Below are 9521 nucleotides of genomic sequence, written 5' to 3' on the forward strand. Positions count from 1 at the left end.
GGTCTTATGCATTAACAGATTTAGCACAGGCTGAACTCATAGCACCTAATAATATTGGACAGGGCAAGTCAGAGGCAGTAAAGAGATCTTCCAGGAACTGAATCTCCTTACAATAAACAACAGAGTAAAAATAGCACTGGAAAATAATGAGGATAAGCTTTATATGACAGTTCAATTATTTTAAACTAGCTATGACAGTAAATACCTATTAAATAAGATTCCAAGAAAGACCTGTTGGTTTTGTACAGATAATTTGGCTAAACTTTTTACTGAACAATACGTCCTAAAAGGTTCCCCAAGCAGGTGCTGCCCTCTGCAACACTCATAGTTCATGGCTTAGGTTGTATGCTCTTCCTGATTATCCTCCTGGATAAGAGATAAGAATAAGATTTAGCTATGCATGTACCTCATAGACTTTTAATACACATTAATGACAAGATTCAATCTATAGAAATCATTTATAAAATGTAAAAAAAAAAATAAAAAAAGATTAATCAGCAGCATCAGCAAAGGATGACAGAAAGAAGAAGAAGAAACACTGAGTGTTCAGAAAACATTTGAATATATTGTCACCTGATTACAATGCAAGTGGCGTGCTACAGTCAGCATCCACAATTCTCAACATTCGTGCATCACATCAAACAGCATCATAACCAAACAGGATAATAACAAACCTTTCATGTAAAACACCCAGATTTGACATGCACACGATAAATCTACAGTATTGTAACACAGATTAGTTCCCTAATAATTACTGAGCACTTCATGGTTTACGACACTAGCATTTAAGTTTATGTTAGCAATTCAAGAGCTTGGGACTATAATGTTCTATTTGCAAAAAAATATGATTCTGAGATCATTTGGTTTAAAGTGCCGATCCCTCATTGGTTTAAAATTGTCAGCGATTTGTATCTTGTATTCTTTTGAACTTAACATGAATTGGGTTTTTGGAGTATTATATAGGTAGAGAACAGTGAACAGAACAATGCTATGTCAGTAACAACATTTTTACAAAAAGCAGATAGAACCTTATAGTCCCAAACTTTCGAAAAATGGATGGTCAATCACACAGATTAGTTCCCAAATAATTACTGAGCACATCATGGTGTACAACTATAGCGTTTAGGTTTCTGTGAGCAATTATGGATGGTCAGTCACTAACATTTTTAGTTTGAGTTGCTATCTGGCATCATTTATTTCTATGCTATTCTCTTGCCCTCATGCCCCGTCAGAGTTTTAAAGGCTATGCATGGAATAGACAAAATCCAGTCTGCTCTACTGCTAGACAGCGATCGACTGGCAGCTAAAGCAGATTAGGATGATATTAAATCAAAACAAATGCCTGGCATTTAACAACACAAAAAAGCTTGAAAGAATCATAGGATTATATCTCTGGATTATTATAACTCCTCTCCCCCTCGCAGCTCAGAGACAACATGGGGGAGACCAGCAGATTAACTCATCTACTTTAATCTACAAAGCATATTTAAATCAAAATAGATTGTGTAAATAAGAAAGATAAGGCTTATTCAACACATATAATCTTAATTCAAAACATATTGTTTGCTCTATTGAGCATCAGAACAACAGATGTCCCTGACCTCGTCATACATGGGATGAACATGCTTTAACCAATGGCCTCATATGACTCTGCTAGACAGTACATGTAATGTAATGTACCACTGAACACATGCCGACCACAGGATGAGCCAAATACAATCTCTTTCTTATCATCAATAAATAAATATATCTCTAGTTTGGATCTGCGAGGGACATTTGAATGTTCTCATAGAACAGAAACACAAAATGGGTCTGGCGAAAACAAAATGTTAAAGTTAAAGGGATACTTCACACAAATTACAAAATTACACATTGGTTTCCTTACCCTGTAAGCAGTCTATGGACAAGGTATGACAGCAATCCATGTTTAGGTTTAGTTTCCCCGGCACTACTTCCACATTCTAATGTTTTAGCATTTGTGGCACAAATCCCATTCAAGTCATGGGACCAATATTAGCATTTTCACGCATCATTTTCAAAACCTCTATACTTTATTAAGCTTCACAATCAATTGTATATAATTTAAAAAATGCTGAATTAGTAAAAACATTAGCATGTGGAAACAGTTCCAGGGAAACTAAACCAAATATGGATTGCTGTCATAACTTGCCCATAGACTGCTTGCATGGTAAGGAAACCAATGTATAATTTTGTAATTTAAGATACCTATCTCTTTGACTATATACAGTACCAGGCAACATTTTGGACACACCTACTCATTCCAGAGTTTTTCTTTTTTTTACTATTTTCTACATTGTAGAATAATGACCTGGCCTCCACAATCACCCGACCTCACCCCAAGTGAGATGGTTTGGGATGAGTTGAATCACATAGTGAAGGAATAGCAGCCAACAATTGCTCAGCATATGTGGGAACTCCTTCAAGACTGTTGGAAAAGCATTCCAGGTGATGCTGGTTAAGACAATGCCAAGAGTGTGCAAAGCTGTCATCAAGGCAAAGGGTGGCTACTTTGAAGACAATGATTTGTTTAACACTTTTTTGGTTACTACATGATTCCATATGTGTTATTTCATAGTTTTGATGTGTTCACTATTATTCTACAATGTACAAAATAGTAAAAAACTATATAAATATACGCATAGGATGAGGACTCTCTGCTAGAACTCTTTGATTATCCCACAAATATGTTTCTCCGAAAATATAGGTTGTGAAATAGTTTTTGTCCAAGTGATAAATTCTAGTGATTTGGTCAGCAACTCGTTGATTACCCCCAATATAATCTTATTACAGAGCCAAAGGAGTTACATTTTTATTTGATTGTATTTGACAAATCAATTCGCTTTTTTAAAAACATTTTTTAACACTTGTGATACTGTGCTATGCTGCAATCCAATGAAATCACAGATTTGTTTACAAATGCCACTTTTCTTTCTCAGAGAGAGAATGATCCTGACTAATACGCCATTATCCCAGATGCTTGTGTTGCGTTCGAATAAAAAGTAAAGCAACTCAACGCTAGTTATTTCAGTAAAAATTGGCTGCCAGAGGTACTGAAACACAATATGACCACGGTGAGAGAATGCATGTAAATACAGTGGGATACAGGCCAGGGATATTGAACCGACTTTGAGAAGGAGCCATATACAAACAAGTCTGAACATGTGAAACAGACTAAAGCAATGAAAGGCCACCACCCCATATTATTTTCCAAATAAAGTTGCAAGGTAGAGAGACCCTAATTTTTAAGTGGAATTCCGACTGAAATGTTGGAAACCAGATTTATTTACTACAATAAATATGTCAAACATATATTTTCTTTTTAGATGTTATTTGCTATGGTTCAACAAACACTAAATTCAGGTCTTTCAACATAGTACAATAACTGTCTATTTCTGTTTTACTTTCATCTAATGATATGGCTACAATATATCATGCAACTGATGTGTAAAAGTTCAGTAAATTGGGATAGAAGGTTAGAAATAAAGAAAATGTATCCTTTGCTGTTGACACTTCTGCACATCTCATAATTCTCTGTGGTTTGTCCAATTTGCTTTACAAACGACAGCATAAAACTAAGCAGACTTTGTGTTGTTAGCTTCTTTTCAGTTCAATAAAATAATATTTAAAAAGAAATGAAAAGCTAATTGGGAACGGCTACAAACCTGCCAGAGACGGCTGGTGTTAATGTGCATTTTCCAACTACTTTGTGACAGACAAAAACGTAGCAGTGTGCCTATGGACTCCTTAGTTGTGATTCTCTTTGGAAGTGGTGTTCACTACTACACAGGTGCTCTACCTGTGCTCTGCTGTAGCAGCAAGGTGTAACACAGTAGTTCCCCCAATCCATCTACTCTGCCCTGCACAACACTACCCTGGTCACCGTTGTGTAAATACTGGATCAACAGAGCTCCACAGGACCATGCAACACCACTCAACACAATTGACATGACAAAGCCAACTAGAAACCATGGGGCAGTGTCCTATCCTACAGCAGCACCCTGGGGTGAGGAGGAACTAACTCATTACAACCTCATGACTAGATAGGATATAATGGCACACACACACACACAGGCAAGCATTAGCACACTTATTCTAACCACAGCGTGGGCGTCTACACACAGTAACACACTGACTAACACAAAAACAAACTGACATCCACTCTTGTCATGTCAGAATCATTTGATTCCAAGGTTGGTGATTGTCAAATATGTGTATGTTCACATTCAACCCCTTGAATAATGATTCTATATTTATAGTGAAATACAAAATATTGAATACATATATGAATGTAATGTGTATTGTCAATGCAATTTATCTTTCTGTTAATGTCATACTTTTTACATTATTTTCACACCTACAGTATTCAGTCTAATCCACACCCATCAATGGATAAACATGCATGATTGTGTTTATCTACAATGAACAATAATAAACACTCACAATATGAGTAAAAAAACTATAAACACCTCTATAAAGTTAACATGATGTTCATATTCTATGTTATTCTCTATTCTATTCTACGGAATGTGCACCCCCAAAAAAACATATTGACATGAAATTGGGAGAATGAGGTCATGTATTTGTCTAGTGAAAACAAACTGTCCTTTGGACAGAGAGAGCAGGGCCTTCTGTCAGTCTGTGGTCATTCCCCTGCCCAATATAAACACAGAAAGGGAGACCAGATTGAGTTTCTTTACGACACGCTGTATGCACCCTGACGCCCCTGACTGACTGACTGACCAGTGTGAGTGACCACAGTTTATCTGCCTGGCTGTGAGAGCGGAGGAGGGGAGTCCTCCTCACTGACTGCCCCAGCCCGAGTGACCATATCAGGGTGGGTGAAACACATTCTGCCCAGCCAATCTGAACAGGCTGTGTAGACAGAGAGACATACAGACCACCTCTCGTCCTCTCCACTATGTCTCTCGCTGTGTCCTGTCCTACAATTGGATTATTGCACTCCCTGTCCCTTCCAATTCTAGACAGCTCTCATAGATTTAATATGCCAGTGGAATTTGGTATCTGAGTTAATTTAGATGTAAACCTCATGACATGTGGCTTGTGACATCCTGTCTGTCTGTAGAAACAGAGTCATTAACTCTTTGTGTGCTCATTAATGCCTTTCTGTTTAAGCAGAGCTGAGGAAAGCTGAGTTGGACGAAAATAAAAGACAAAGCAGGTATTATTGCTTTTCATTTTTCTTTGACATCATAATTCATATGATAGTAGGTGTATCAGTACAGTAGAGACATACTGAGGCACATGAATGCTCTTCAGAGCCCCACCCTGCAATGGCGGAATCTGAACACGAAATGGCATTAGCATAAATTCTGAGGATGTACTTTACAGTTTAATCAATCCAAATCTGCTTCATTTTAATCTTCATAATCCTATGTTTATATTCTATTAAATGATAAATCAAGTACTGTCAAATCCACAGCGGAAACTTGGTGACAACAATCTTGTTCTGCACAGACAGACAGGAAAGTAGATCAGAGTACTCTTCAGATGGAACCTAGATCTGAAGTAGCTACTGAGGAAAGCCAAGCCAATCAAAGAATGTCACGGGAGGTGTACTGTTCATACAAATACTGGGATGTTTTGTTTCCACAGTCTAACATGTAATCACACTCATCAGCAGCACTCTGACATGGATACTGTAATTCTGCTGGAGAGAGGAAAGTCTGCCTTTCCATGACTTAGAGAATGTGTTTATCATAGTTTTCTTGATAAAACAAATAGAAAACCATTTGTGCTGTGTTATTGTGAATTTGCTATTTACGTATTTTTTTTTACACAGGAATGATACTAAAATGGCCTGTATTTCCTGAACTTAACATGTCTTGAGTGGTAAACTAACAATATTACTGATGGATGATTAGCAATTTCATACTTATACATTTACAATAACATTTACATTTACAATAAAATATACATATTTTACACTTATATTTGGCTGAAAATATAAAGAATATATAAATAAAAGGTACTTAATGAAGGTTAACTGATGAGGATACAGTAACAGTTACATAAGTTGAATGTAACTGTTACATTCAACTGTCTTTGCAGAACACCCTTTCAATGGAAAGTACACAATGAATATGAATCTATCAATTTCAATGTAAGTACATTTTAAAATACTTTTGAATTGAATAATTTATAACTTTAAAAGTATATTTGTTATTATTGATATTATTATTACAACTATTTCCTATTATCACCAATTCTAGCAGCATTTTTACTATAACTATTATTAGCGGTAACATGACTTCCAGTGGCATGCACATGGAGCCTGGCCAGGCAGGTGCATGCTGCTAGCCCACAGTGTGGTATCAGGTATCCCCTTGGCCTTTCCCATTTGTCATGCTGAATGAGTGGTCTGCCTGACTGCACTTTCTCATTCCCTTTCCTCCCAGGCTGTACTGAGGCCCTACCACCCACTGTAACGCTGTCATTTCTTCAACCCCTTTCCATTCACATCAAGTGTGAGCAATAATGCTCTCTCACATTCCTGTTCTCAATGGCTTACACGCTATGCCCTCTCTGCTCTGAACAGACCTACCTCACTCTTACAGGGTACAGACAAATTACTCCACATGAAAATTGAAATTGTGTCACAACAATTTAAAACAGACATAAAAGTCATACAAGTAAGGATATCAAACATTTTAACTACTGACAGATTTGTATGAAAAAGCAAATGATATCATCAATGAACATAAATGAACATAAAATATAATTTATAATATTATTATTACAATACTATGTTAAATATTTCACATGACAAATCCTAGCTAAATAACATCTATATTCCATCTGACAACAAGGCCCAGTGGCTGATGGCCTGATGTTCAGCTTAATCATTAGCCCTTAATATGAACAACCAGCATGCTCTCCTCTCTCCTCAGCCCAGACACCTCTCCTCTGTGTGCTTATAAAAAATGTAAGTTAGTCAGTCAGTGCTGCTCTTACTTACATCCATAATGCCACTCAGCGCAGCCTCTCTACAGAGCTCTGATCTTTAGCCCATGCAGAACATCCTACCAGCTACGTTACGTTCCATCAGAGTAAGCCCCTACACAGAGCCACACACAGCCCACCGGCAGGCACCCTCTCTGTAACTGGAACAAGTAACTGGAACGGAAAACATTATCTGAAAGCAAAGCAGCAAAAAAAGAAAGATCACAGCAGAGGGAAAGTAAGGTAATCACAGAACACCCCGAGCTCAACCAATAAAGAAACTTTTTTTCTCCTTTTTTCCTGCTAAAGAAAACCAGGAAATCTCCACTTATTTCAACAAACATTTGCTTCAACTCAGGAACTAAACCGGACTCCGTTTTTTAAATAAAGCGTGTGGTGTATAAGTGAGTGGATGCAGCATGTGTTGTCTTGTTCATCCTCTTGTAGGGGGATTGCTAAGAGACTGCAGCTCCATCTGCTGGCAATCCAAGGGTCAGCAAAGAGGGGAAGGAAGAGAGAGAGAGTCAAACAGAGAGAGAGGAAAAGAGAGAGCAGCGAGAGGTAAACAAAGGGTGGGAGAGAATGAATCAGTTACTATACCACAGTCCCAAACACGTATAGCATCCCATCACAAATGCTAAACATCCCTCTTCCCAGGTGCTTCTGGAAAAAAAACCTGACCTCATACGACACATTTTCACATTTCGAGCCTTCACAGCACAGCCTCACAGAGTTCCATAGAGTTTCACAGCTCCACACACCCAGCTGGCAACAAGTATGCCTGGGACATAAACAATCTTTTCTGTCTTGCCCTCATTTCCCTTCAGAGGATCCAGTTGGACGTCTAATAATGAGTTAATCAGGCTGATTGCACATTCATCACTGTGATCTGTTTCTTTTTATAACTGAAGAGGGGAAGCGTGTTTTACTTGGGAAATGAAATATTTAGCGACCTGTTCCTGTGCCCTCAGACTGGACAGAGAGAGAGAGAAAGCCTACAGCTGAGTAAACAGCAGCAGGGCCGGCCCGTGGTTGAGTGGACAGGTACCCAAGCATCCTCCCTAGCCTCCCATCTCCACCCAGGCTCCCCCTAGCCTCCTCCAAGCCTCCCCCAGGCTCCTCAGCCCAAAAACCATTAGGTGTGTTACCTTGGAGAGAGGGTCAGAGTGGAGGATGACAAATGAATATGTGTAATTCAGCTGTTCCCCTTTTACTGTTCTACATCAATTAGCAGAAGAGGCAATTAAGATTAAGTGCCGTGTCGTACGCATAACTGCATTAAATATGCTGTTAATATGTCCATTGTTATAATTTCCGAGACAGGTGAACATAAATTGTGAACAAGGTAAATTACTCAAATGGCTTCTCTCCTGGTCATTCATACTATAGTTTCAGTAGCATCACAGCTCTAATGTGTGAGGAGTTCACTGAAAGTGCTAGCAGCCTACACGTGTTGATTTTCGAGCTAATTAGTTATGGAAAAAATATGGCACATAAACCTGGGTGCTCTGTGAGGAGGCATAATCAGACTGGGTTCCAGCTGTGCCTGTAACTCCTGAGATTGATCCACTAGGCTTTAAAGCAGCAGCATCCAATATATAGTATACACTGATTTACTACTGAATCCACAACTGTAAAGCCACACCACTGCCTCATGCTACCCATAGTTATAGGTTGGTTAAAACTCCAGTAGGCAACCAGAGTCTCTCAGTGTACTAAAGACATTTAGAGAGAATGATTAGGAGATTCCTCTGTAGGCAGCTCTCCTCTGTAGACCCTCAACCCACAGTTATTAGACCTTGAGGATAATTAGCTAAAGGATAGTTCTCCATGCTTTACTGTGGCTCCGAACAGACAACATCAAAGGCTGGTATGAAGACCACTAACTAGACCAGCGGGCTGGAGAGAAATGTTGGGAAAATGAAACAAATCAATGTTGAGAGGAACTGGGGGAATTATGTAAATATCTATATTTATCATGAGGGAGTTGTCTAAGTAGTCTGCTTTTATTTTCTCTCAGTAATACCCAAAAAGGAGCAAGATTAGATCACCTTTGAGATTAGATTTTTTTTAAGCACAGATCAAACGATACAAGGATTACCAACTCAATACAAATGGGGCTTTTTATGACGTTGTAATTGGGAAAACATGTAAGAGATATTGAAATGCGTTAATTCAGACTACTGCTGCCGATGTACGACTTTTACTCTCACAAACATGACGACTGTGAAAAGGTAGCTAGCTATCATAGCTAACTGAAACAGATACATTTTTATTTATTTAAATGACACCATACTAAAGAGCCTGAAGCGCTGGCACCTAAAACGTGTTCAGTGTCAAAACACATGAATGCATGCCTCAGAAATCTCCTGTGTATGTGTAATGAGAAAGCACAACATTTTCTCAGCCATATGTTCATTGTCTCACCTTTGCTAAATATACTTAAAGCATTTATGCCCATTAATAAGGTGTGAGAGACTTCTGAGGGCAGATTGCATACAGTAGCATGTCAAGGTGGTAAATACAACATTAGTAGTCTT

The sequence above is a fragment of the Oncorhynchus nerka genome, linkage group LG28 (genome assembly GCF_034236695.1).
Source record: "Oncorhynchus nerka isolate Pitt River linkage group LG28, Oner_Uvic_2.0, whole genome shotgun sequence".
NCBI classification, from domain to species: Eukaryota; Metazoa; Chordata; class Actinopteri; order Salmoniformes; family Salmonidae; genus Oncorhynchus; species Oncorhynchus nerka.